Source organism: Carcharhinus amblyrhynchos, chromosome 8, assembly GCF_965287045.1.
Source record: "Carcharhinus amblyrhynchos chromosome 8, sCarAmb.v2.hapA, whole genome shotgun sequence".
Taxonomy (NCBI): domain Eukaryota; kingdom Metazoa; phylum Chordata; class Chondrichthyes; order Carcharhiniformes; family Carcharhinidae; genus Carcharhinus; species Carcharhinus amblyrhynchos.
The window spans coordinates 91,020,008-91,045,193 of NC_137331.1; the positions used below are offsets into that span (position 1 = coordinate 91,020,008).

Here is a 25,186-nt window from a genome sequence, read left to right on the forward strand (position 1 = left end):
ACACTGCATGAGTAGATTTGCCATGGTCAGGCTCCACGCGGTCACAATGCAAAGAGTTCACGCAAGATTGGGGCAGATTAGAGAACAATATGGCAGCTTGTGATAGGAAGACAGACACGTTATCCGTCACGACGTCGGCCCAAGCTGCAGCTTGACGCAGGCGGGCCGCAGCACAGCCAAAGCTTTGGCATCAAGACGTAGATGAAGCGCTCGAGGGCTAAAGGGCGCACTGTCACAATCAGCAAAGATTGTGGCTTTCAATGGATTTCAAAGATGTCGATGAAATGGAAAAACTACGGTGTGGAAAGAGCAGGCCGATCCGACGAAGAGGTCCTCTGCACTTTCTCCAGCGTCTTGGAGACGGACTGAGGAGATCCTGAGCGGCAAGAAAGCTGGTGCCCCTGACAGCTTGGGGGAATTAGCTCAAATGGTAGAGCGCTCGCTTAGCATGCGAGAGGTAGTGGGATCGATGCCCACATTCTCCACTTTGATTTTTACCTTGGGGCCAAAGCTTCTTGGAGACCGGGCCTGACGGAAGCGTGGACAGCAAGTAAGCTGAGGCCAGAATTGGCACGGGGAATTAGCTCAAATGGTGGAGCGCTCGCTTTGCATGCGAGAGGTAGTGGGATCGATGCCCACATTCTCCAGTCTGATTTTATCTTTGGCCCAAAGTTTCAGGCCCGTCCGTCACGTCATTCACTTTACGCATCTCCAGGCTTTCTCCACGCGCTGCCGCACGCACGCACGCACGCACGCTGGCAGGCGCAGAGTTTCTGAATGATTTGCGCAGTTGCCGCAAGAAGCTGCCGTCATATTTGTCAGCAGCAACGCTGGCAATGAAGGTGTCAAATACATCTGCTCTTTCACAAGGTGGAATCCAGGGTGCACACGTGATGAGACTCGCACGCTGCCGACTGCACCAAGAAGGCACACTTGGAAGTGCGCTGCACACCAGGTGACTAGAGTTGCCATCGTACAGCCTGCATCGAGCCACAAAGTAAAGTGTTGAGAAAAGACTGAGGAAATGACACAGCAATAGCTCAGCTTGTGATGCAGAGTCAGAACGGGCCCACGGTGCAGGGCGAAGCTGGCGGCTAAGTGTATGCCTACAGCTTTGCCATGAAGCTGTAGATGAAGCAGTCAAGGGCTGAACGGGGCAGGGTGAAAATCCGCTGCGTGCGTGCGTGCCTGCGTATTTGAAGGATTGGCATCGAGCGCTCAGTCGGTCCGGCAGAAGGCACGAGGAGTAAAGACACCAAAGTCGTCCTTAGGTCACGGCTTGAATGACTTCAAGAACGTTTGCGCGCCCGTCGAAAAGTAAGCAAAAGTTTCAGTGACAGCGGCACCCCTAACGGGACGACTAGTTTATCAGTGAACGCGCCGCTACGAAGGCAGAGGAGCCGTCTTTGCCTGTGGGAAAAGAGCCTCCAGACGGCTGCGATGTTTGTGCAGTTGCACGCGCGGGCCAGCGGCAGTGGCATTGAGCAGCGACACCAGCGAAAGCTGAGCCCTCAGCTGCAAGCAAAGGAAGATTGCTAACGCTGAGACAGGCTTCTCGCCTGCCTCCTCACACTCGTGCTGACTGACTGCTGTTTTCCTCTGGGCTCGCCTCGCTTTGAAGGTGCAAATGCAGCCGCTTGGCTGACGATTACGCGTCGAATGCCATTTCCCCTCGCGCTGACGGCACGAGCGCGGCCGCTGGCTCCTTTCGATTGAATGGCAAAATGACTGCGTTGAAGCAGCAGGCCGATCCGATGAAGAATTTCTCTGCACTTTCGTGAGCATCTGGGAGCCAGGGTGCGAGGAGATGTTGGGCAGCAAGAAAGCAGGCACAGCCATGGGCGTGGGGGAATTAGCTCAAGTGGTCGAGCGCTCGCTTCGCATGTGCGAGGCAGTGGGATCGATGCCCACATTCTCCACTTTGATTTTTAACCTTTGGGCCAAATCTTCGTGCCCAGCATTCCTGCCGCAAAGTTCACACGTCCCCAGGCTTGGTCCGCACGCTGCCGTCCGCACAGAGTATGAATGACTTGCAGAGCTTTTGCATGCAAGCTGCCTTCATATCTATCAGCAGTAAAGAGGGCAATGAGAGGTAAATGGAAAAAAAGAAGGTGGAAAAATAGCCCTGCCCTCTCTGAGGATTGAACTCAGGACCTTCAGATTATGAGACTGACGCGCTGCCTACTGCGCTAAGAAGGCACAGGCTGACATGCCCTCTACACTGCATGAGTAGATTTGCCATGGTCAGGCTCCACGCGGTCACAATGCAAAGAGTTCACGCAAGATTGGGGCAGATTAGAGAACAATATGGCAGCTTGTGATAGGAAGACAGACACGTTATCCGTCACGACGTCGGCCCAAGCTGCAGCTTGACGCAGGCGGGCCGCAGCACAGCCAAAGCTTTGGCATCAAGACGTAGATGAAGCGCTCGAGGGCTAAAGGGCGCACTGTCACAATCAGCAAAGATTGTGGCTTTCAATGGATTTCAAAGATGTCGATGAAATGGAAAAACTACGGTGTGGAAAGAGCAGGCCGATCCGACGAAGAGGTCCTCTGCACTTTCTCCAGCGTCTTGGAGACGGACTGAGGAGATCCTGAGCGGCAAGAAAGCTGGTGCCACTGACAGCTTGGGGGAATTAGCTCAAATGGTAGAGCGCTCGCTTAGCATGCGAGAGGTAGTGGGATCGATGCCCACATTCTCCACTTTGATTTTTACCTTGGGGCCAATGCTTCTTGGAGACCGGGCCTGACGGAAGCGTGGACAGCAAGTAAGCTGAGGCCAGAATTGGCACGGGGAATTAGCTCAAATGGTAGAGCGCTCGCTTTGCATGCGAGAGGTAGTGGGATCGATGCCCACATTCTCCAATCTGATTTTATCTTTGGCCCAAAGTTTCAGGCCCGTCCGTCACGTCATTCACTTTACGCATCTCCAGGCTTTCTCCACGCGCTGCCGCACGCACGCACGCACGCACGCTGGCAGGCGCAGAGTTTCTGAATGATTTGCGCAGTTGCCGCAAGAAGCTGCCGTCATATTTGTCAGCAGCAACGCTGGCAATGAAGGTGTCAAATACATCTGCTCTTTCACAAGGTGGAATCCAGGGTGCACACGTGATGAGACTCGCACGCTGCCGACTGCACCAAGAAGGCACACTTGGAAGTGCGCTGCACACCAGGCGACTAGAGTTGCCATCGTACAGCCTGCATCGAGCCACAAAGCAAAGTGTTGAGAAAAGACTGAGGAAATGACACAGCAATAGCTCAGCTTGTGATGCAGAGTCAGAAAGGGCCCACGGTGCAGGGCGAAGCTGGCGGCTAAGTGTATGCCTACAGCTTTGCCATGAAGCTGTAGATGAAGCAGTCAAGGGCTGAACGGGGCAGGGTGAAAATCCGCTGCGTGCGTGCGTGCGTGCGTACTTGAAGGATTGGCATCGAGCGCTCAGCCGGTCCGGCAGAAGGCACGAGGAGTAAAGACACCAAAGTCGTCCTTAGGTCACGGCTTGAATGACTTCAAGAACGTTTGCGCGCCCGTCGAAAAGTAAGCAAAAGTTTCAGTGACAGCGGCACTCCTAACGGGACGACTAGTTTATCAGTGAACGCGCCGCTACGAAGGCAGAGGAGCCGTCTTTGCCTGTGGGAAAAGAGCCTCCAGACGGCTGCGATGTTTGTGCAGTTGCACGCGCGGGCCAGCGGCAGTGGCATTGAGCAGCGACACCAGCGAAAGCTGAGCCCTCAGCTGCAAGCAAAGGAAGATTGCTAACGCTGAGACAGGCTTCTCGCCTGCCTCCTCACACTCGTGCTGACTGACTGCTGTTTTCCTCTGGGCTCGCCTCGCTTTGAAGGTGCAAATGCAGCCGCTTGGCTGACGATTACGCGTCGAATGCCATTTCCCCTCGCGCTGACGGCACGAGCGCGGCCGCTGGCTCCTTTCGATTGAATGGCAAAATGACTGCGTTGAAGCAGCAGGCCGATCCGATGAAGAATTTCTCTGCACTTTCGTGAGCATCTGGGAGCCAGGGTGCGAGGAGATGTTGGGCAGCAAGAAAGCAGGCGCAGCCATGGGCGTGGGGGAATTAGCTCAAGTGGTCGAGCGCTCGCTTCGCATGTGAGAGGCAGTGGGATCGATGCCCACATTCTCCACTTTGATTTTTAACCTTTGGGCCAAATCTTCGTGCCCAGCATTCCTGCCGCAAAGTTCACACGTCCCCAGGCTTGGTCCGCACAGAGTCTGAATGACTTGCAGAGCTTTTGCATGCAAGCTGCCTTCATATCTGTCAGCAGTAAAGAGGGCAATGAGAGGTGAATGGAAGAATAGAAGGTGGAAAAATAGCCCTGCCCTCTCTGAGGATTGAACTCAGGACCTTCAGATTATGAGACTGACGCGCTGCCTACTGCGCTAAGAAGGCACAGGCTGGCGTGCCCTCTACACTGCATGAGTAGATTTGCCATGGTCAGGCTCCACGCGGTCACAATGCAAAGAGTTCACGCAAGATTGGGGCAGATTAGAGAACAATATGGCAGCTTGTGATAGGAAGACAGACACGTTATCCGTCACGACGTCGGCCCAAGCTGCAGCTTGACGCAGGCGGGCCGCAGCACAGCCAAAGCTTTGGCATCAAGACGTAGATGAAGCGCTCGAGGGCTAAAGGGCGCACTGTCACAATCAGCAAAGATTGTGGCTTTCAATGGATTTCAAAGATGTCGATGAAATGGAAAAACTACGGTGTGGAAAGAGCAGGCCGATCCGACGAAGAGGTCCTCTGCACTTTCTCCAGCGTCTTGGAGACGGACTGAGGAGATCCTGAGCGGCAAGAAAGCTGGTGCCCCTGACAGCTTGGGGGAATTAGCTCAAATGGTAGAGCGCTCGCTTAGCATGCGAGAGGTAGTGGGATCGATGCCCACATTCTCCATTTTGATTTTTACCTTGGGGCCAATGCTTCTTGGAGACCGGGCCTGACGGAAGCGTGGACAGCAAGTAAGCTGAGGCCAGAATTGGCACGGGGAATTAGCTCAAATGGTAGAGCGCTCGCTTTGCATGTGAGAGGTAGTGGGATCGATGCCCACATTCTCCAATCTGATTTTATCTTTGGCCCAAAGTTTCAGGCCCGTCCGTCACGTCATTCACTTTACGCATCTCCAGGCTTTCTCCACGCGCTGCCGCACGCACGCACGCACGCACGCACGCTGGCAGGCGCAGAGTTTCTGAATGATTTGCGCAGTTGCCGCAAGAAGCTGCCGTCATATTTGTCAGCAGCAACGCTGGCAATGAAGGTGTCAAATACATCTGCTCTTTCACAAGGTGGAATCCAGGGTGCACACGTGATGAGACACGCACGCTGCCGACTGCACCAAGAAGGCACACTTGGAAGTGCGCTGCACACCAGGCGACTAGAGTTGCCATCGTACAGCCTGCATCGAGCCACAAAGCAAAGTGTTGAGAAAAGACTGAGGAAATGACACAGCAATAGCTCAGCTTGTGATGCAGAGTCAGAAAGGGCCCACGGTGCAGGGCGAAGCTGGCGGCTAAGTGTATGCCTACAGCTTTGCCATGAAGCTGTAGATGAAGCAGTCAAGGGCTGAACGGGGCAGGGTGAAAATCCGCTGCGTGCGTGCGTGCCTGCGTATTTGAAGGATTGGCATCGAGCGCTCAGTCGGTCCGGCAGAAGACACGAGGAGTAAAGACACCAAAGTCGTCCTTAGGTCACGGCTTGAATGACTTCAAGAACGTTTGCGCGCCCGTCGAAAAGTAAGCAAAAGTTTCAGTGACAGCGGCACTCCTAACGGGACGACTAGTTTATCAGTGAACGCGCCGCTACGAAGGCAGAGGAGCCGTCTTTGCCTGTGGGAAAAGAGCCTCCAGACGGCTGCGATGTTTGTGCAGTTGCACGCGCGGGCCAGCGGCAGTGGCATTGAGCAGCGACACCAGCGAAAGCTGAGCCCTCAGCTGCAAGCAAAGGAAGATTGCTAACGCTGAGACAGGCTTCTCGCCTGCCTCCTCACACTCGTGCTGACTGACTGCTGTTTTCCTCTGGGCTCGCCTCGCTTTGAAGGTGCAAATGCAGCCGCTTGGCTGACGATTACGCGTCGAATGCCATTTCCCCTCGCGCTGACGGCACGAGCGCGGCCGCTGGCTCCTTTCGATTGAATGGCAAAATGACTGCGTTGAAGCAGCAGGCCGATCCGATGAAGAATTTCTCTGCACTTTCGTGAGCATCTGGGAGCCAGGGTGCGAGGAGATGTTGGGCAGCAAGAAAGCAGGCGCAGCCATGGGCGTGGGGGAATTAGCTCAAGTGGTCGAGCGCTCGCTTCGCATGTGAGAGGCAGTGGGATCGATGCCCACATTCTCCACTTTGATTTTTAACCTTTGGGCCAAATCTTCGTGCCCAGCATTCCTGCCGCAAAGTTCACACGTCCCCAGGCTTGGTCCGCACGCTGCCGTCCGCACAGAGTCTGAATGACTTGCAGAGCTTTTGCATGCAAGCTGCCTTCATATCTGTCAGCAGTAAAGAGGGCAATGAGAGGTGAATGGAAGAAAAGAAGGTGGAAAAATAGCCCTGCCCTCTCTGAGGATTGAACTCAGGACCTTCAGATTATGAGACTGACGCGCTGTCTACTGCGCTAAGAAGGCACAGGCTGGCGTGCCCGCTACACTGCATGAGTAGATTTGCCATGGTCAGGCTCCACGCAGTCACAATGCAAAGAGTTCACGCAAGATTGGGGCAGATTAGAGAACAATATGGCAGCTTGTGATAGGAAGACAGACACGTTATCCGTCACGACGTCGGCCCAAGCTGCAGCTTGACGCAGGCGGGCCGCAGCACAGCCAAAGCTTTGGCATCAAGACGTAGATGAAGCGCTCGAGGGCTAAAGGGCGCACTGTCACAATCAGCAAAGATTGTGGCTTTCAATGGATTTCAAAGATGTCGATGAAATGGAAAAACTACGGTGTGGAAAGAGCAGGCCGATCCGACGAAGAGGTCCTCTGCACTTTCTCCAGCGTCTTGGAGACGGACTGAGGAGATCCTGAGCGGCAAGAAAGCTGGTGCCCCTGACAGCTTGGGGGAATTAGCTCAAATGGTAGAGCGCTCGCTTAGCATGCGAGAGGTAGTGGGATCGATGCCCACATTCTCCACTTTGATTTTTACCTTGGGGCCAAAGCTTCTTGGAGACCGGGCCTGACGGAAGCGTGGACAGCAAGTAAGCTGAGGCCAGAATTGGCACGGGGAATTAGCTCAAATGGTGGAGCGCTCGCTTTGCATGCGAGAGGTAGTGGGATCGATGCCCACATTCTCCAGTCTGATTTTATCTTTGGCCCAAAGTTTCAGGCCCGTCCGTCACGTCATTCACTTTACGCATCTCCAGGCTTTCTCCACGCGCTGCCGCACGCACGCACGCACGCACGCACGCTGGCAGGCGCAGAGTTTCTGAATGATTTGCGCAGTTGCCGCAAGAAGCTGCCGTCATATTTGTCAGCAGCAACGCTGGCAATGAAGGTGTCAAATACATCTGCTCTTTCACAAGGTGGAATCCAGGGTGCACACGTGATGAGACTCGCACGCTGCCGACTGCACCAAGAAGGCACACTTGGAAGTGCGCTGCACACCAGGTGACTAGAGTTGCCATCGTACAGCCTGCATCGAGCCACAAAGCAAAGTGTTGAGAAAAGACTGAGGAAATGACACAGCAATAGCTCAGCTTGTGATGCAGAGTCAGAACGGGCCCACGGTGCAGGGCGAAGCTGGCGGCTAAGTGTATGCCTACAGCTTTGCCATGAAGCTGTAGATGAAGCAGTCAAGGGCTGAACGGGGCAGGGTGAAAATCCGCTGCGTGCGTGCGTGCCTGCGTATTTGAAGGATTGGCATCGAGCGCTCAGTCGGTCCGGCAGAAGGCACGAGGAGTAAAGACACCAAAGTCGTCCTTAGGTCACGGCTTGAATGACTTCAAGAACGTTTGCGCGCCCGTCGAAAAGTAAGCAAAAGTTTCAGTGACAGCGGCACCCCTAACGGGACGACTAGTTTATCAGTGAACGCGCCGCTACGAAGGCAGAGGAGCCGTCTTTGCCTGTGGGAAAAGAGCCTCCAGACGGCTGCGATGTTTGTGCAGTTGCACGCGCGGGCCAGCGGCAGTGGCATTGAGCAGCGACACCAGCGAAAGCTGAGCCCTCAGCTGCAAGCAAAGGAAGATTGCTAACGCTGAGACAGGCTTCTCGCCTGCCTCCTCACACTCGTGCTGACTGACTGCTGTTTTCCTCTGGGCTCGCCTCGCTTTGAAGGTGCAAATGCAGCCGCTTGGCTGACGATTACGCGTCGAATGCCATTTCCCCTCGCGCTGACGGCACGAGCGCGGCCGCTGGCTCCTTTCGATTGAATGGCAAAATGACTGCGTTGAAGCAGCAGGCCGATCCGATGAAGAATTTCTCTGCACTTTCGTGAGCATCTGGGAGCCAGGGTGCGAGGAGATGTTGGGCAGCAAGAAAGCAGGCGCAGCCATGGGCGTGGGGGAATTAGCTCAAGTGGTAGAGCGCTCGCTTCGCATGTGAGAGGCAGTGGGATCGATGCCCACATTCTCCACTTTGATTTTTAACCTTTGGGCCAAATCTTCGTGCCCAGCATTCCTGCCGCAAAGTTCACACGTCCCCAGGCTTGGTCCGCACGCTGCCGTCCGCACAGAGTATGAATGACTTGCAGAGCTTTTGCATGCAAGCTGCCTTCATATCTATCAGCAGTAAAGAGGGCAATGAGAGGTAAATGGAAAAAAAGAAGGTGGAAAAATAGCCCTGCCCTCTCTGAGGATTGAACTCAGGACCTTCAGATTATGAGACTGACGCGCTGCCTACTGCGCTAAGAAGGCACAGGCTGGCGTGCCCTCTACACTGCATGAGTAGATTTGCCATGGTCAGGCTCCACGCGGTCACAATGCAAAGAGTTCACGCAAGATTGGGGCAGATTAGAGAACAATATGGCAGCTTGTGATAGGAAGACAGACACGTTATCCGTCACGACGTCGGCCCAAGCTGCAGCTTGACGCAGGCGGGCCGCAGCACAGCCAAAGCTTTGGCATCAAGACGTAGATGAAGCGCTCGAGGGCTAAAGGGCGCACTGTCACAATCAGCAAAGATTGTGGCTTTCAATGGATTTCAAAGATGTCGATGAAATGGAAAAACTACGGTGTGGAAAGAGCAGGCCGATCCGACGAAGAGGTCCTCTGCACTTTCTCCAGCGTCTTGGAGACGGACTGAGGAGATCCTGAGCGGCAAGAAAGCTGGTGCCACTGACAGCTTGGGGGAATTAGCTCAAATGGTAGAGCGCTCGCTTAGCATGCGAGAGGTAGTGGGATCGATGCCCACATTCTCCACTTTGATTTTTACCTTGGGGCCAATGCTTCTTGGAGACCGGGCCTGACGGAAGCGTGGACAGCAAGTAAGCTGAGGCCAGAATTGGCACGGGGAATTAGCTCAAATGGTAGAGCGCTCGCTTTGCATGCGAGAGGTAGTGGGATCGATGCCCACATTCTCCAGTCTGATTTTATCTTTGGCCCAAAGTTTCAGGCCCGTCCGTCACGTCATTCACTTTACGCATCTCCAGGCTTTCTCCACGCGCTGCCGCACGCACGCACGCACGCACGCACGCTGGCAGGCGCAGAGTTTCTGAATGATTTGCGCAGTTGCCGCAAGAAGCTGCCGTCATATTTGTCAGCAGCAACGCTGGCAATGAAGGTGTCAAATACATCTGCTCTTTCACAAGGTGGAATCCAGGGTGCACACGTGATGAGACTCGCACGCTGCCGACTGCACCAAGAAGGCACACTTGGAAGTGCGCTGCACACCAGGTGACTAGAGTTGCCATCGTACAGCCTGCATCGAGCCACAAAGCAAAGTGTTGAGAAAAGACTGAGGAAATGACACAGCAATAGCTCAGCTTGTGATGCAGAGTCAGAAAGGGCCCACGGTGCAGGGCGAAGCTGGCGGCTAAGTGTATGCCTACAGCTTTGCCATGAAGCTGTAGATGAAGCAGTCAAGGGCTGAACGGGGCAGGGTGAAAATCCGCTGCGTGCGTGCGTGCCTGCGTATTTGAAGGATTGGCATCGAGCGCTCAGTCGGTCCGGCAGAAGGCACGAGGAGTAAAGACACCAAAGTCGTCCTTAGGTCACGGCTTGAATGACTTCAAGAACGTTTGCGCGCCCGTCGAAAAGTAAGCAAAAGTTTCAGTGACAGCGGCACTCCTAACGGGACGACTAGTTTATCAGTGAACGCGCCGCTACGAAGGCAGAGGAGCCGTCTTTGCCTGTGGGAAAAGAGCCTCCAGACGGCTGCGATGTTTGTGCAGTTGCACGCGCGGGCCAGCGGCAGTGGCATTGAGCAGCGACACCAGCGAAAGCTGAGCCCTCAGCTGCAAGCAAAGGAAGATTGCTAACGCTGAGACAGGCTTCTCGCCTGCCTCCTCACACTCGTGCTGACTGACTGCTGTTTTCCTCTGGGCTCGCCTCGCTTTGAAGGTGCAAATGCAGCCGCTTGGCTGACGATTACGCGTCGAATGCCATTTCCCCTCGCGCTGACGGCACGAGCGCGGCCGCTGGCTCCTTTCGATTGAATGGCAAAATGACTGCGTTGAAGCAGCAGGCCGATCCGATGAAGAATTTCTCTGCACTTTCGTGAGCATCTGGGAGCCAGGGTGCGAGGAGATGTTGGGCAGCAAGAAAGCAGGCGCAGCCATGGGCGTGGGGGAATTAGCTCAAGTGGTCGAGCGCTCGCTTCGCATGTGAGAGGCAGTGGGATCGATGCCCACATTCTCCACTTTGATTTTTAACCTTTGGGCCAAATCTTCGTGCCCAGCATTCCTGCCGCAAAGTTCACACGTCCCCAGGCTTGGTCCGCACGCTGCCGTCCGCACAGAGTCTGAATGACTTGCAGAGCTTTTGCATGCAAGCTGCCTTCATATCTGTCAGCAGTAAAGAGGGCAATGAGAGGTGAATGGAAGAAAAGAAGGTGGAAAAATAGCCCTGCCCTCTCTGAGGATTGAACTCAGGACCTTCAGATTATGAGACTGACGCGCTGTCTACTGCGCTAAGAAGGCACAGGCTGGCGTGCCCGCTACACTGCATGAGTAGATTTGCCATGGTCAGGCTCCACGCAGTCACAATGCAAAGAGTTCACGCAAGATTGGGGCAGATTAGAGAACAATATGGCAGCTTGTGATAGGAAGACAGACACGTTATCCGTCACGACGTCGGCCCAAGCTGCAGCTTGACGCAGGCGGGCCGCAGCACAGCCAAAACTTTGGCATCAAGACGTAGATGAAGCGCTCGAGGGCTAAAGGGCGCACTGTCACAATCAGCAAAGATTGTGGCTTTCAATGGATTTCAAAGATGTCGATGAAATGGAAAAACTACGGTGTGGAAAGAGCAGGCCGATCCGACGAAGAGGTCCTCTGCACTTTCTCCAGCGTCTTGGAGACGGACTGAGGAGATCCTGAGCGGCAAGAAAGCTGGTGCCACTGACAGCTTGGGGGAATTAGCTCAAATGGTAGAGCGCTCGCTTAGCATGCGAGAGGTAGTGGGATCGATGCCCACATTCTCCACTTTGATTTTTACCTTGGGGCCAAAGCTTCTTGGAGACCGGGCCTGACGGAAGCGTGGACAGCAAGTAAGCTGAGGCCAGAATTGGCACGGGGAATTAGCTCAAATGGTGGAGCGCTCGCTTTGCATGCGAGAGGTAGTGGGATCGATGCCCACATTCTCCAGTCTGATTTTATCTTTGGCCCAAAGTTTCAGGCCCGTCCGTCACGTCATTCACTTTACGCATCTCCAGGCTTTCTCCACGCGCTGCCGCACGCACGCACGCACGCACGCACGCTGGCAGGCGCAGAGTTTCTGAATGATTTGCGCAGTTGCCGCAAGAAGCTGCCGTCATATTTGTCAGCAGCAACGCTGGCAATGAAGGTGTCAAATACATCTGCTCTTTCACAAGGTGGAATCCAGGGTGCACACGTGATGAGACTCGCACGCTGCCGACTGCACCAAGAAGGCACACTTGGAAGTGCGCTGCACACCAGGTGACTAGAGTTGCCATCGTACAGCCTGCATCGAGCCACAAAGCAAAGTGTTGAGAAAAGACTGAGGAAATGACACAGCAATAGCTCAGCTTGTGATGCAGAGTCAGAACGGGCCCACGGTGCAGGGCGAAGCTGGCGGCTAAGTGTATGCCTACAGCTTTGCCATGAAGCTGTAGATGAAGCAGTCAAGGGCTGAACGGGGCAGGGTGAAAATCCGCTGCGTGCGTGCGTGCCTGCGTATTTGAAGGATTGGCATCGAGCGCTCAGTCGGTCCGGCAGAAGGCACGAGGAGTAAAGACACCAAAGTCGTCCTTAGGTCACGGCTTGAATGACTTCAAGAACGTTTGCGCGCCCGTCGAAAAGTAAGCAAAAGTTTCAGTGACAGCGGCACCCCTAACGGGACGACTAGTTTATCAGTGAACGCGCCGCTACGAAGGCAGAGGAGCCGTCTTTGCCTGTGGGAAAAGAGCCTCCAGACGGCTGCGATGTTTGTGCAGTTGCACGCGCGGGCCAGCGGCAGTGGCATTGAGCAGCGACACCAGCGAAAGCTGAGCCCTCAGCTGCAAGCAAAGGAAGATTGCTAACGCTGAGACAGGCTTCTCGCCTGCCTCCTCACACTCGTGCTGACTGACTGCTGTTTTCCTCTGGGCTCGCCTCGCTTTGAAGGTGCAAATGCAGCCGCTTGGCTGACGATTACGCGTCGAATGCCATTTCCCCTCGCGCTGACGGCACGAGCGCGGCCGCTGGCTCCTTTCGATTGAATGGCAAAATGACTGCGTTGAAGCAGCAGGCCGATCCGATGAAGAATTTCTCTGCACTTTCGTGAGCATCTGGGAGCCAGGGTGCGAGGAGATGTTGGGCAGCAAGAAAGCAGGCGCAGCCATGGGCGTGGGGGAATTAGCTCAAGTGGTCGAGCGCTCGCTTCGCATGTGAGAGGCAGTGGGATCGATGCCCACATTCTCCACTTTGATTTTTAACCTTTGGGCCAAATCTTCGTGCCCAGCATTCCTGCCGCAAAGTTCACACGTCCCCAGGCTTGGTCCGCACGCTGCCGTCCGCACAGAGTATGAATGACTTGCAGAGCTTTTGCATGCAAGCTGCCTTCATATCTATCAGCAGTGAAGAGGGCAATGAGAGGTAAATGGAAAAAAAGAAGGTGGAAAAATAGCCCTGCCCTCTCTGAGGATTGAACTCAGGACCTTCAGATTATGAGACTGACGCGCTGCCTACTGCGCTAAGAAGGCACAGGCTGGCGTGCCCTCTACACTGCATGAGTAGATTTGCCATGGTCAGGCTCCACGCGGTCACAATGCAAAGAGTTCACGCAAGATTGGGGCAGATTAGAGAACAATATGGCAGCTTGTGATAGGAAGACAGACACGTTATCCGTCACGACGTCGGCCCAAGCTGCAGCTTGACGCAGGCGGGCCGCAGCACAGCCAAAGCTTTGGCATCAAGACGTAGATGAAGCGCTCGAGGGCTAAAGGGCGCACTGTCACAATCAGCAAAGATTGTGGCTTTCAATGGATTTCAAAGATGTCGATGAAATGGAAAAACTACGGTGTGGAAAGAGCAGGCCGATCCGACGAAGAGGTCCTCTGCACTTTCTCCAGCGTCTTGGAGACGGACTGAGGAGATCCTGAGCGGCAAGAAAGCTGGTGCCACTGACAGCTTGGGGGAATTAGCTCAAATGGTAGAGCGCTCGCTTAGCATGCGAGAGGTAGTGGGATCGATGCCCACATTCTCCACTTTGATTTTTACCTTGGGGCCAATGCTTCTTGGAGACCGGGCCTGACGGAAGCGTGGACAGCAAGTAAGCTGAGGCCAGAATTGGCACGGGGAATTAGCTCAAATGGTAGAGCGCTCGCTTTGCATGCGAGAGGTAGTGGGATCGATGCCCACATTCTCCAGTCTGATTTTATCTTTGGCCCAAAGTTTCAGGCCCGTCCGTCACGTCATTCACTTTACGCATCTCCAGGCTTTCTCCACGCGCTGCCGCACGCACGCACGCACGCACGCACGCTGGCAGGCGCAGAGTTTCTGAATGATTTGCGCAGTTGCCGCAAGAAGCTGCCGTCATATTTGTCAGCAGCAACGCTGGCAATGAAGGTGTCAAATACATCTGCTCTTTCACAAGGTGGAATCCAGGGTGCACACGTGATGAGACTCGCACGCTGCCGACTGCACCAAGAAGGCACACTTGGAAGTGCGCTGCACACCAGGTGACTAGAGTTGCCATCGTACAGCCTGCATCGAGCCACAAAGCAAAGTGTTGAGAAAAGACTGAGGAAATGACACAGCAATAGCTCAGCTTGTGATGCAGAGTCAGAAAGGGCCCACGGTGCAGGGCGAAGCTGGCGGCTAAGTGTATGCCTACAGCTTTGCCATGAAGCTGTAGATGAAGCAGTCAAGGGCTGAACGGGGCAGGGTGAAAATCCGCTGCGTGCGTGCGTGCCTGCGTATTTGAAGGATTGGCATCGAGCGCTCAGTCGGTCCGGCAGAAGGCACGAGGAGTAAAGACACCAAAGTCGTCCTTAGGTCACGGCTTGAATGACTTCAAGAACGTTTGCGCGCCCGTCGAAAAGTAAGCAAAAGTTTCAGTGACAGCGGCACTCCTAACGGGACGACTAGTTTATCAGTGAACGCGCCGCTACGAAGGCAGAGGAGCCGTCTTTGCCTGTGGGAAAAGAGCCTCCAGACGGCTGCGATGTTTGTGCAGTTGCACGCGCGGGCCAGCGGCAGTGGCATTGAGCAGCGACACCAGCGAAAGCTGAGCCCTCAGCTGCAAGCAAAGGAAGATTGCTAACGCTGAGACAGGCTTCTCGCCTGCCTCCTCACACTCGTGCTGACTGACTGCTGTTTTCCTCTGGGCTCGCCTCGCTTTGAAGGTGCAAATGCAGCCGCTTGGCTGACGATTACGCGTCGAATGCCATTTCCCCTCGCGCTGACGGCACGAGCGCGGCCGCTGGCTCCTTTCGATTGAATGGCAAAATGACTGCGTTGAAGCAGCAGGCCGATCCGATGAAGAATTTCTCTGCACTTTCGTGAGCATCTGGGAGCCAGGGTGCGAGGAGATGTTGGGCAGCAAGAAAGCAGGCGCAGCCATGGGCGTGGGGGAATTAGCTCAAGTGGTCGAGCGCTCGCTTCGCATGTGAGAGGCAGTGGGATCGATGCCCACATTCTCCACTTTGATTTTTAACCTTTGGGCCAAATCTTCGTGCCCAGCATTCCTGCCGCAAAGTTCACACGTCCCCAGGCTTGGTCCGCACGCTGCCGTCCGCACAGAGTCTGAATGACTTGCAGAGCTTTTGCATGCAAGCTGCCTTCATATCTGTCAGCAGTAAAGAGGGCAATGAGAGGTGAATGGAAGAAAAGAAGGTGGAAAAATAGCCCTGCCCTCTCTGAGGATTGAACTCAGGACCTTCAGATTATGAGACTGACGCGCTGTCTACTGCGCTAAGAAGGCACAGGCTGGCGTGCCCGCTACACTGCATGAGTAGATTTGCCATGGTCAGGCTCCACGCAGTCACAATGCAAAGAGTTCACGCAAGATTGGGGCAGATTAGAGAACAATATGGCAGCTTGTGATAGGAAGACAGACACGTTATCCGTCACGACGTCGGCCCAAGCTGCAGCTTGACGCAGGCGGGCCGCAGCACAGCCAAAACTTTGGCATCAAGACGTAGATGAAGCGCTCGAGGGCTAAAGGGCGCACTGTCACAATCAGCAAAGATTGTGGCTTTCAATGGATTTCAAAGATGTCGATGAAATGGAAAAACTACGGTGTGGAAAGAGCAGGCCGATCCGACGAAGAGGTCCTCTGCACTTTCTCCAGCGTCTTGGAGACGGACTGAGGAGATCCTGAGCGGCAAGAAAGCTGGTGCCACTGACAGCTTGGGGGAATTAGCTCAAATGGTAGAGCGCTCGCTTAGCATGCGAGAGGTAGTGGGATCGATGCCCACATTCTCCACTTTGATTTTTACCTTGGGGCCAAAGCTTCTTGGAGACCGGGCCTGACGGAAGCGTGGACAGCAAGTAAGCTGAGGCCAGAATTGGCACGGGGAATTAGCTCAAATGGTGGAGCGCTCGCTTTGCATGCGAGAGGTAGTGGGATCGATGCCCACATTCTCCAGTCTGATTTTATCTTTGGCCCAAAGTTTCAGGCCCGTCCGTCACGTCATTCACTTTACGCATCTCCAGGCTTTCTCCACGCGCTGCCGCACGCACGCACGCACGCACGCACGCTGGCAGGCGCAGAGTTTCTGAATGATTTGCGCAGTTGCCGCAAGAAGCTGCCGTCATATTTGTCAGCAGCAACGCTGGCAATGAAGGTGTCAAATACATCTGCTCTTTCACAAGGTGGAATCCAGGGTGCACACGTGATGAGACTCGCACGCTGCCGACTGCACCAAGAAGGCACACTTGGAAGTGCGCTGCACACCAGGTGACTAGAGTTGCCATCGTACAGCCTGCATCGAGCCACAAAGCAAAGTGTTGAGAAAAGACTGAGGAAATGACACAGCAATAGCTCAGCTTGTGATGCAGAGTCAGAACGGGCCCACGGTGCAGGGCGAAGCTGGCGGCTAAGTGTATGCCTACAGCTTTGCCATGAAGCTGTAGATGAAGCAGTCAAGGGCTGAACGGGGCAGGGTGAAAATCCGCTGCGTGCGTGCGTGCCTGCGTATTTGAAGGATTGGCATCGAGCGCTCAGTCGGTCCGGCAGAAGGCACGAGGAGTAAAGACACCAAAGTCGTCCTTAGGTCACGGCTTGAATGACTTCAAGAACGTTTGCGCGCCCGTCGAAAAGTAAGCAAAAGTTTCAGTGACAGCGGCACCCCTAACGGGACGACTAGTTTATCAGTGAACGCGCCGCTACGAAGGCAGAGGAGCCGTCTTTGCCTGTGGGAAAAGAGCCTCCAGACGGCTGCGATGTTTGTGCAGTTGCACGCGCGGGCCAGCGGCAGTGGCATTGAGCAGCGACACCAGCGAAAGCTGAGCCCTCAGCTGCAAGCAAAGGAAGATTGCTAACGCTGAGACAGGCTTCTCGCCTGCCTCCTCACACTCGTGCTGACTGACTGCTGTTTTCCTCTGGGCTCGCCTCGCTTTGAAGGTGCAAATGCAGCCGCTTGGCTGACGATTACGCGTCGAATGCCATTTCCCCTCGCGCTGACGGCACGAGCGCGGCCGCTGGCTCCTTTCGATTGAATGGCAAAATGACTGCGTTGAAGCAGCAGGCCGATCCGATGAAGAATTTCTCTGCACTTTCGTGAGCATCTGGGAGCCAGGGTGCGAGGAGATGTTGGGCAGCAAGAAAGCAGGCGCAGCCATGGGCGTGGGGGAATTAGCTCAAGTGGTCGAGCGCTCGCTTCGCATGTGAGAGGCAGTGGGATCGATGCCCACATTCTCCACTTTGATTTTTAACCTTTGGGCCAAATCTTCGTGCCCAGCATTCCTGCCGCAAAGTTCACACGTCCCCAGGCTTGGTCCGCACGCTGCCGTCCGCACAGAGTATGAATGACTTGCAGAGCTTTTGCATGCAAGCTGCCTTCATATCTATCAGCAGTGAAGAGGGCAATGAGAGGTAAATGGAAAAAAAGAAGGTGGAAAAATAGCCCTGCCCTCTCTGAGGATTGAACTCAGGACCTTCAGATTATGAGACTGACGCGCTGCCTACTGCGCTAAGAAGGCACAGGCTGGCGTGCCCTCTACACTGCATGAGTAGATTTGCCATGGTCAGGCTCCACGCGGTCACAATGCAAAGAGTTCACGCAAGATTGGGGCAGATTAGAGAACAATATGGCAGCTTGTGATAGGAAGACAGACACGTTATCCGTCACGACGTCGGCCCAAGCTGCAGCTTGACGCAGGCGGGCCGCAGCACAGCCAAAGCTTTGGCATCAAGACGTAGATGAAGCGCTCGAGGGCTAAAGGGCGCACTGTCACAATCAGCAAAGATTGTGGCTTTCAATGGATTTCAAAGATGTCGATGAAATGGAAAAACTACGGTGTGGAAAGAGCAGGCCGATCCGACGAAGAGGTCCTCTGCACTTTCTCCAGCGTCTTGGAGACGGACTGAGGAGATCCTGAGCGGCAAGAAAGCTGGTGCCACTGACAGCTTGGGGGAATTAGCTCAAATGGTAGAGCGCTCGCTTAGCATGCGAGAGGTAGTGGGATCGATGCCCACATTCTCCACTTTGATTTTTACCTTGGGGCCAATGCTTCTTGGAGACCGGGCCTGACGGAAGCGTGGACAGCAAGTAAGCTGAGGCCAGAATTGGCACGGGGAATTAGCTCAAATGGTAGAGCGCTCGCTTTGCATGCGAGAGGTAGTGGGATCGATGCCCACATTCTCCAGTCTGATTTTATCTTTGGCCCAAAGTTTCAGGCCCGTCCGTCACGTCATTCACTTTACGCATCTCCAGGCTTTCTCCACGCGCTGCCGCACGCACGCACGCACGCACGCACGCTGGCAGGCGCAGAGTTTCTGAATGATTTGCGCAGTTGCCGCAAGAAGCTGCCGTCATATTTGTCAGCAGCAACGCTGGCAATGAAGGTGTCAAATACATCTGCTCTTTCACAAGGTGGAATCCAGGGTGCACACGTGATGAGACTCGCACGCTGCCGACTGCACCAAGAAGGCACACTTGGAAGTGCGCTGCACACCAGGTGACTAGAGTTGCCATCGTACAGCCTGCATCGAGCCACAAAGCAAAGTGTTGAGAAAAGACTGAGGAAATGACACAGCAATAGCTCAGCTTGTGATGCAGAGTCAGAAAGGGCCCACGGTGCAGGGCGAAGCTGGCGGCTAAGTGTATGCCTACAGCTTTGCCATGAAGCTGTAGATGAAGCAGTCAAGGGCTGAACGGGGCAGGGTGAAAATCCGCTGCGTGCGTGCGTGCCTGCGTATTTGAAGGATTGGCATCGAGCGCTCAGTCGGTCCGGCAGAAGGCACGAGGAGTAAAGACACCAAAGTCGTCCTTAGGTCACGGCTTGAATGACTTCAAGAACGTTTGCGCGCCCGTCGAAAAGTAAGCAAAAGTTTCAGTGACAGCGGCACTCCTAACGGGACGACTAGTTTATCAGTGAACGCGCCGCTACGAAGGCAGAGGAGCCGTCTTTGCCTGTGGGAAAAGAGCCTCCAGACGGCTGCGATGTTTGTGCAGTTGCACGCGCGGGCCAGCGGCAGTGGCATTGAGCAGCGACACCAGCGAAAGCTGAGCCCTCAGCTGCAAGCAAAGGAAGATTGCTAACGCTGAGACAGGCTTCTCGCCTGCCTCCTCACACTCGTGCTGACTGACTGCTGTTTTCCTCTGGGCTCGCCTCGCTTTGAAGGTGCAAATGCAGCCGCTTGGCTGACGATTACGCGTCGAATGCCATTTCCCCTCGCGCTGACGGCACGAGCGCGGCCGCTGGCTCCTTTCGATTGAATGGCAAAATGACTGCGTTGAAGCAGCAGGCCGATCCGATGAAGAATTTCTCTGCACTTTCGTGAGCATCTGGGAGCCAGGGTGCGAGGAGATGTTGGGCAGCAAGAAAGCAGGCGCAGCCATGGGCGTGGGGGAATTAGCTCAAGTGGTCGAGCGCTCGCTTCGCATGTGAGAGGCAGTGGGATCGATGCCCACATTCTCCACTTTGATTTTTAACCTTTGGGCCAAATCTTCGTGCCCAGCATTCCTGCCGCAAAGTTCACACGTCCCCAGGCTTGGTCCGCACGCTGCCGTCCGCACAGAGTATGAATGACTTGCAGAGCTTTTGCATGCAAGCTGCCTTCATATCTATCAGCAGTGAAGAGGGCAATGAGAGGTAAATGGAAAAAAAGAAGGTGGAAAAATAGCCCTGCCCTCTCTGAGGATTGAACTCAGGACCTTCAGATTATGAGACTGACGCGCTGCCTACTGCGCTAAGAAGGCACAGGCTGGCGTGCCCTCTACACTGCATGAGTAGATTTGCCATGGTCAGGCTCCACGCGGTCACAATGCAAAGAGTTCACGCAAGATTGGGGCAGATTAGAGAACAATATGGCAGCTTGTGATAGGAAGACAGACACGTTATCCGTCACGACGTCGGCCCAAGCTGCAGCTTGACGCAGGCGGGCCGCAGCACAGCCAAAGCTTTGGCATCAAGACGTAGATGAAGCGCTCGAGGGCTAAAGGGCGCACTGTCACAATCAGCAAAGATTGTGGCTTTCAATGGATTTCAAAGATGTCGATGAAATGGAAAAACTACGGTGTGGAAAGAGCAGGCCGATCCGACGAAGAGGTCCTCTGCACTTTCTCCAGCGTCTTGGAGACGGACTGAGGAGATCCTGAGCGGCAAGAAAGCTGGTGCCACTGACAGCTTGGGGGAATTAGCTCAAATGGTAGAGCGCTCGCTTAGCATGCGAGAGGTAGTGGGATCGATGCCCACATTCTCCACTTTGATTTTTACCTTGGGGCCAATGCTTCTTGGAGACCGGGCCTGACGGAAGCGTGGACAGCAAGTAAGCTGAGGCCAGAATTGGCACGGGGAATTAGCTCAAATGGTAGAGCGCTCGCTTTGCATGCGAGAGGTAGTGGGATCGATGCCCACATTCTCCAGTCTGATTTTATCTTTGGCCCAAAGTTTCAGGCCCGTCCGTCACGTCATTCACTTTACGCATCTCCAGGCTTTCTCCACGCGCTGCCGCACGCACGCACGCACGCACGCACGCTGGCAGGCGCAGAGTTTCTGAATGATTTGCGCAGTTGCCGCAAGAAGCTGCCGTCATATTTGTCAGCAGCAACGCTGGCAATGAAGGTGTCAAATACATCTGCTCTTTCACAAGGTGGAATCCAGGGTGCACACGTGATGAGACTCGCACGCTGCCGACTGCACCAAGAAGGCACACTTGGAAGTGCGCTGCACACCAGGTGACTAGAGTTGCCATCGTACAGCCTGCATCGAGCCACAAAGCAAAGTGTTGAGAAAAGACTGAGGAAATGACACAGCAATAGCTCAGCTTGTGATGCAGAGTCAGAAAGGGCCCACGGTGCAGGGCGAAGCTGGCGGCTAAGTGTATGCCTACAGCTTTGCCATGAAGCTGTAGATGAAGCAGTCAAGGGCTGAACGGGGCAGGGTGAAAATCCGCTGCGTGCGTGCGTGCCTGCGTATTTGAAGGATTGGCATCGAGCGCTCAGTCGGTCCGGCAGAAGGCACGAGGAGTAAAGACACCAAAGTCGTCCTTAGGTCACGGCTTGAATGACTTCAAGAACGTTTGCGCGCCCGTCGAAAAGTAAGCAAAAGTTTCAGTGACAGCGGCACTCCTAACGGGACGACTAGTTTATCAGTGAACGCGCCGCTACGAAGGCAGAGGAGCCGTCTTTGCCTGTGGGAAAAGAGCCTCCAGACGGCTGCGATGTTTGTGCAGTTGCACGCGCGGGCCAGCGGCAGTGGCATTGAGCAGCGACACCAGCGAAAGCTGAGCCCTCAGCTGCAAGCAAAGGAAGATTGCTAACGCTGAGACAGGCTTCTCGCCTGCCTCCTCACACTCGTGCTGACTGACTGCTGTTTTCCTCTGGGCTCGCCTCGCTTTGAAGGTGCAAATGCAGCCGCTTGGCTGACGATTACGCGTCGAATGCCATTTCCCCTCGCGCTGACGGCACGAGCGCGGCCGCTGGCTCCTTTCGATTGAATGGCAAAATGACTGCGTTGAAGCAGCAGGCCGATCCGATGAAGAATTTCTCTGCACTTTCGTGAGCATCTGGGAGCCAGGGTGCGAGGAGATGTTGGGCAGCAAGAAAGCAGGCGCAGCCATGGGCGTGGGGGAATTAGCTCAAGTGGTAGAGCGCTCGCTTCGCATGTGAGAGGCAGTGGGATCGATGCCCACATTCTCCACTTTGATTTTTAACCTTTGGGCCAAATCTTCGTGCCCAGCATTCCAGCCGCAAAGTTCACACGTCCCCAGGCTTGGTCCGCACGCTGCCGTCCGCACAGAGTCTGAATGACTTGCAGAGCTTTTGCATGCAAGCTGCCTTCATATCTGTCAGCAGTAAAGAGGGCAATGAGAGGTGAATGGAAGAAAAGAAGGGGGAAAAATAGCCCTGCCCTCTCTGAGGATTGAACTCAGGACCTTCAGATTATGAGACTGACGGGCTGCCTACTGCGCTAAGAAGGCACAGGCTGGCGTGCCTTCTACACTGCATGAGTAGATTTGCCATGGTCAGGCTCCACGCGGTCACAATGCAAAGAGTTCACGCAAGATTGGGGCAGATTAGAGAACAATATGGCAGCTTGTGATAGGAAGACAGACACGTTATCCGTCACGACGTCGGCCCAAGCTGCAGCTTGACGCAGGCGGGCCGCAGCACAGCCAAAACTTTGGCATCAAGACGTAGATGAAGCGCTCGAGGGCTAAAGGGCGCACTGTCACAATCAGCAAAGATTGTGGCTTTCAATGGATTTCAAAGATGTCGATGAAATGGAAAAACTACGGTGTGGAAAGAGCAGGCCGATCCGACGAAGAGGTCCTCTGCACTTTCTCCAGCGTCTTGGAGACGGACTGAGGAGATCCTGAGTGGCAAGAAAGCTGATGCCACTGACAGCTTGGGGGAATTAGCTCAAATGGTAGAGCGCTCGCTTAGCATGCGAGAGGTAGTGGGATCGATGCCCACATTCTCCACTTTGATTTTTACCTTGGGGCCAAAGCTTCTTGGAGACCGGGCCTGACGGAAGCGTGGACAGCAAGTAAGCTGAGGCCAGAATTGGCACGGGGAATTAGCTCAAATGGTAGAGCGCTCGCTTTGCATGCGAGAGGTAGTGGGATCGATGCCCACATTCTCCAATCTGATTTTATCTTTGGCCCAAAGTTTCAGGCCCGTCCGTCACGTCATTCACTTTACGCATCTCCAGGCTTTCTCCACGCGCTGCCGCACGCACGCACGCACGCACGCACGCTGGCAGGCGCAGAGTTTCTGAATGATTTGCGCAGTTGCCGCAAGAAGCTGCCGTCATATTTGTCAGCAGCAACGCTGGCAATGAAGGTGTCAAATACATCTGCTCTTTCACAAGGTGGAATCCAGGGTGCACACGTGATGAGACACGCACGCTGCCGACTGCACCAAGAAGGCACACTTGGAAGTGCGCTGCACACCAGGCGACTAGAGTTGCCATCGTACAGCCTGCATCGAGCCACAAAGCAAAGTGTTGAGAAAAGACTGAGGAAATGACACAGCAATAGCTCAGCTTGTGATGCAGAGTCAGAAAGGGCCCACGGTGCAGGGCGAAGCTGGCGGCTAAGTGTATGCCTACAGCTTTGCCATGAAGCTGTAGATGAAGCAGTCAAGGGCTGAACGGGGCAGGGTGAAAATCCGCTGCGTGCGTGCGTGCCTGCGTATTTGAAGGATTGGCATCGAGCGCTCAGTCGGTCCGGCAGAAGGCACGAGGAGTAAAGACACCAAAGTCGTCCTTAGGTCACGGCTTGAATGACTTCAAGAACGTTTGCGCGCCCGTCGAAAAGTAAGCAAAAGTTTCAGTGACAGCGGCACTCCTAACGGGACGACTAGTTTATCAGTGAACGCGCCGCTACGAAGGCAGAGGAGCCGTCTTTGCCTGTGGGAAAAGAGCCTCCAGACGGCTGCGATGTTTGTGCAGTTGCACGCGCGGGCCAGCGGCAGTGGCATTGAGCAGCGACACCAGCGAAAGCTGAGCCCTCAGCTGCAAGCAAAGGAAGATTGCTAACGCTGAGACAGGCTTCTCGCCTGCCTCCTCACACTCGTGCTGACTGACTGCTGTTTTCCTCTGGGCTCGCCTCGCTTTGAAGGTGCAAATGCAGCCGCTTGGCTGACGATTACGCGTCGAATGCCATTTCCCCTCGCGCTGACGGCACGAGCGCGGCCGCTGGCTCCTTTCGATTGAATGGCAAAATGACTGCGTTGAAGCAGCAGGCCGATCCGATGAAGAATTTCTCTGCACTTTCGTGAGCATCTGGGAGCCAGGGTGCGAGGAGATGTTGGGCAGCAAGAAAGCAGGCGCAGCCATGGGCGTGGGGGAATTAGCTCAAGTGGTCGAGCGCTCGCTTCGCATGTGAGAGGCAGTGGGATCGATGCCCACATTCTCCACTTTGATTTTTAACCTTTGGGCCAAATCTTCGTGCCCAGCATTCCTGCCGCAAAGTTCACACGTCCCCAGGCTTGGTCCGCACGCTGCCGTCCGCACAGAGTCTGAATGACTTGCAGAGCTTTTGCATGCAAGCTGCCTTCATATCTGTCAGCAGTAAAGAGGGCAATGAGAGGTGAATGGAAGAAAAGAAGGTGGAAAAATAGCCCTGCCCTCTCTGAGGATTGAACTCAGGACCTTCAGATTATGAGACTGACGCGCTGTCTACTGCGCTAAGAAGGCACAGGCTGGCGTGCCCGCTACACTGCATGAGTAGATTTGCCATGGTCAGGCTCCACGCAGTCACAATGCAAAGAGTTCACGCAAGATTGGGGCAGATTAGAGAACAATATGGCAGCTTGTGATAGGAAGACAGACACGTTATCCGTCACGACGTCGGCCCAAGCTGCAGCTTGACGCAGGCGGGCCGCAGCACAGCCAAAACTTTGGCATCAAGACGTAGATGAAGCGCTCGAGGGCTAAAGGGCGCACTGTCACAATCAGCAAAGATTGTGGCTTTCAATGGATTTCAAAGATGTCGATGAAATGGAAAAACTACGGTGTGGAAAGAGCAGGCCGATCCGACGAAGAGGTCCTCTGCACTTTCTCCAGCGTCTTGGAGACGGACTGAGGAGATCCTGAGCGGCAAGAAAGCTGGTGCCACTGACAGCTTGGGGGAATTAGCTCAAATGGTAGAGCGCTCGCTTAGCATGCGAGAGGTAGTGGGATCGATGCCCACATTCTCCACTTTGATTTTTACCTTGGGGCCAAAGCTTCTTGGAGACCGGGCCTGACGGAAGCGTGGACAGCAAGTAAGCTGAGGCCAGAATTGGCACGGGGAATTAGCTCAAATGGTGGGGCGCTCGCTTTGCATGCGAGAGGTAGTGGGATCGATGCCCACATTCTCCAGTCTGATTTTATCTTTGGCCCAAAGTTTCAGGCCCGTCCGTCACGTCATTCACTTTACGCATCTCCAGGCTTTCTCCACGCGCTGCCGCACGCACGCACGCACGCACGCACGCTGGCAG

The 25,186-nt window shown here is 54.6% G+C and overlaps 31 non-coding genes across 31 annotated transcripts; 20 read left to right on the forward strand and 11 right to left on the reverse strand.

Annotated features, from left to right (window-relative positions):
* Positions 1-412: 412 nt before the first annotated feature.
* trnaa-agc (transfer RNA alanine (anticodon AGC)) lies at positions 413-485 on the forward strand. Its single transcript has one exon. It is a non-coding gene; the product is annotated as a tRNA-Ala (tRNA).
* A 1,641-nt stretch (positions 486-2,126) lies between these two features.
* Positions 2,127-2,199, reverse strand: trnam-cau (transfer RNA methionine (anticodon CAU)). Its single transcript has one exon. It is a non-coding gene; the product is annotated as a tRNA-Met (tRNA).
* Positions 2,200-2,630: 431 nt separating this feature from the next.
* On the forward strand, positions 2,631-2,703 carry trnaa-agc (transfer RNA alanine (anticodon AGC)). Its single transcript has one exon. It is a non-coding gene; the product is annotated as a tRNA-Ala (tRNA).
* An 89-nt stretch (positions 2,704-2,792) lies between these two features.
* trnaa-ugc (transfer RNA alanine (anticodon UGC)) lies at positions 2,793-2,865 on the forward strand. The gene has a single exon. It is a non-coding gene; the product is annotated as a tRNA-Ala (tRNA).
* Positions 2,866-4,330: 1,465 nt separating this feature from the next.
* Positions 4,331-4,403, reverse strand: trnam-cau (transfer RNA methionine (anticodon CAU)). The gene has a single exon. It is a non-coding gene; the product is annotated as a tRNA-Met (tRNA).
* Positions 4,404-4,834: 431 nt separating this feature from the next.
* Positions 4,835-4,907, forward strand: trnaa-agc (transfer RNA alanine (anticodon AGC)). The gene has a single exon. It is a non-coding gene; the product is annotated as a tRNA-Ala (tRNA).
* Positions 4,908-6,552: 1,645 nt separating this feature from the next.
* On the reverse strand, positions 6,553-6,625 carry trnam-cau (transfer RNA methionine (anticodon CAU)). The gene has a single exon. It is a non-coding gene; the product is annotated as a tRNA-Met (tRNA).
* Positions 6,626-7,056: 431 nt separating this feature from the next.
* trnaa-agc (transfer RNA alanine (anticodon AGC)) lies at positions 7,057-7,129 on the forward strand. Its single transcript has one exon. It is a non-coding gene; the product is annotated as a tRNA-Ala (tRNA).
* Positions 7,130-8,494: 1,365 nt separating this feature from the next.
* On the forward strand, positions 8,495-8,567 carry trnaa-cgc (transfer RNA alanine (anticodon CGC)). Its single transcript has one exon. It is a non-coding gene; the product is annotated as a tRNA-Ala (tRNA).
* A 207-nt stretch (positions 8,568-8,774) lies between these two features.
* trnam-cau (transfer RNA methionine (anticodon CAU)) lies at positions 8,775-8,847 on the reverse strand. Its single transcript has one exon. It is a non-coding gene; the product is annotated as a tRNA-Met (tRNA).
* A 431-nt stretch (positions 8,848-9,278) lies between these two features.
* On the forward strand, positions 9,279-9,351 carry trnaa-agc (transfer RNA alanine (anticodon AGC)). The gene has a single exon. It is a non-coding gene; the product is annotated as a tRNA-Ala (tRNA).
* An 89-nt stretch (positions 9,352-9,440) lies between these two features.
* Positions 9,441-9,513, forward strand: trnaa-ugc (transfer RNA alanine (anticodon UGC)). Its single transcript has one exon. It is a non-coding gene; the product is annotated as a tRNA-Ala (tRNA).
* Positions 9,514-10,996: 1,483 nt separating this feature from the next.
* trnam-cau (transfer RNA methionine (anticodon CAU)) lies at positions 10,997-11,069 on the reverse strand. The gene has a single exon. It is a non-coding gene; the product is annotated as a tRNA-Met (tRNA).
* Positions 11,070-11,500: 431 nt separating this feature from the next.
* Positions 11,501-11,573, forward strand: trnaa-agc (transfer RNA alanine (anticodon AGC)). Its single transcript has one exon. It is a non-coding gene; the product is annotated as a tRNA-Ala (tRNA).
* Positions 11,574-13,218: 1,645 nt separating this feature from the next.
* Positions 13,219-13,291, reverse strand: trnam-cau (transfer RNA methionine (anticodon CAU)). Its single transcript has one exon. It is a non-coding gene; the product is annotated as a tRNA-Met (tRNA).
* Positions 13,292-13,722: 431 nt separating this feature from the next.
* On the forward strand, positions 13,723-13,795 carry trnaa-agc (transfer RNA alanine (anticodon AGC)). The gene has a single exon. It is a non-coding gene; the product is annotated as a tRNA-Ala (tRNA).
* Positions 13,796-13,884: 89 nt separating this feature from the next.
* trnaa-ugc (transfer RNA alanine (anticodon UGC)) lies at positions 13,885-13,957 on the forward strand. The gene has a single exon. It is a non-coding gene; the product is annotated as a tRNA-Ala (tRNA).
* Positions 13,958-15,440: 1,483 nt separating this feature from the next.
* On the reverse strand, positions 15,441-15,513 carry trnam-cau (transfer RNA methionine (anticodon CAU)). Its single transcript has one exon. It is a non-coding gene; the product is annotated as a tRNA-Met (tRNA).
* Positions 15,514-15,944: 431 nt separating this feature from the next.
* trnaa-agc (transfer RNA alanine (anticodon AGC)) lies at positions 15,945-16,017 on the forward strand. The gene has a single exon. It is a non-coding gene; the product is annotated as a tRNA-Ala (tRNA).
* A 1,645-nt stretch (positions 16,018-17,662) lies between these two features.
* trnam-cau (transfer RNA methionine (anticodon CAU)) lies at positions 17,663-17,735 on the reverse strand. Its single transcript has one exon. It is a non-coding gene; the product is annotated as a tRNA-Met (tRNA).
* Positions 17,736-18,166: 431 nt separating this feature from the next.
* Positions 18,167-18,239, forward strand: trnaa-agc (transfer RNA alanine (anticodon AGC)). The gene has a single exon. It is a non-coding gene; the product is annotated as a tRNA-Ala (tRNA).
* An 89-nt stretch (positions 18,240-18,328) lies between these two features.
* Positions 18,329-18,401, forward strand: trnaa-ugc (transfer RNA alanine (anticodon UGC)). The gene has a single exon. It is a non-coding gene; the product is annotated as a tRNA-Ala (tRNA).
* A 1,483-nt stretch (positions 18,402-19,884) lies between these two features.
* trnam-cau (transfer RNA methionine (anticodon CAU)) lies at positions 19,885-19,957 on the reverse strand. Its single transcript has one exon. It is a non-coding gene; the product is annotated as a tRNA-Met (tRNA).
* Positions 19,958-20,388: 431 nt separating this feature from the next.
* On the forward strand, positions 20,389-20,461 carry trnaa-agc (transfer RNA alanine (anticodon AGC)). The gene has a single exon. It is a non-coding gene; the product is annotated as a tRNA-Ala (tRNA).
* Positions 20,462-20,550: 89 nt separating this feature from the next.
* trnaa-ugc (transfer RNA alanine (anticodon UGC)) lies at positions 20,551-20,623 on the forward strand. Its single transcript has one exon. It is a non-coding gene; the product is annotated as a tRNA-Ala (tRNA).
* A 1,203-nt stretch (positions 20,624-21,826) lies between these two features.
* On the forward strand, positions 21,827-21,899 carry trnaa-cgc (transfer RNA alanine (anticodon CGC)). The gene has a single exon. It is a non-coding gene; the product is annotated as a tRNA-Ala (tRNA).
* Positions 21,900-22,106: 207 nt separating this feature from the next.
* On the reverse strand, positions 22,107-22,179 carry trnam-cau (transfer RNA methionine (anticodon CAU)). The gene has a single exon. It is a non-coding gene; the product is annotated as a tRNA-Met (tRNA).
* A 431-nt stretch (positions 22,180-22,610) lies between these two features.
* On the forward strand, positions 22,611-22,683 carry trnaa-agc (transfer RNA alanine (anticodon AGC)). Its single transcript has one exon. It is a non-coding gene; the product is annotated as a tRNA-Ala (tRNA).
* Positions 22,684-22,772: 89 nt separating this feature from the next.
* Positions 22,773-22,845, forward strand: trnaa-ugc (transfer RNA alanine (anticodon UGC)). The gene has a single exon. It is a non-coding gene; the product is annotated as a tRNA-Ala (tRNA).
* Positions 22,846-24,328: 1,483 nt separating this feature from the next.
* trnam-cau (transfer RNA methionine (anticodon CAU)) lies at positions 24,329-24,401 on the reverse strand. The gene has a single exon. It is a non-coding gene; the product is annotated as a tRNA-Met (tRNA).
* Positions 24,402-24,832: 431 nt separating this feature from the next.
* On the forward strand, positions 24,833-24,905 carry trnaa-agc (transfer RNA alanine (anticodon AGC)). Its single transcript has one exon. It is a non-coding gene; the product is annotated as a tRNA-Ala (tRNA).
* The last annotated feature ends 281 nt before the right edge of the window (positions 24,906-25,186 follow it).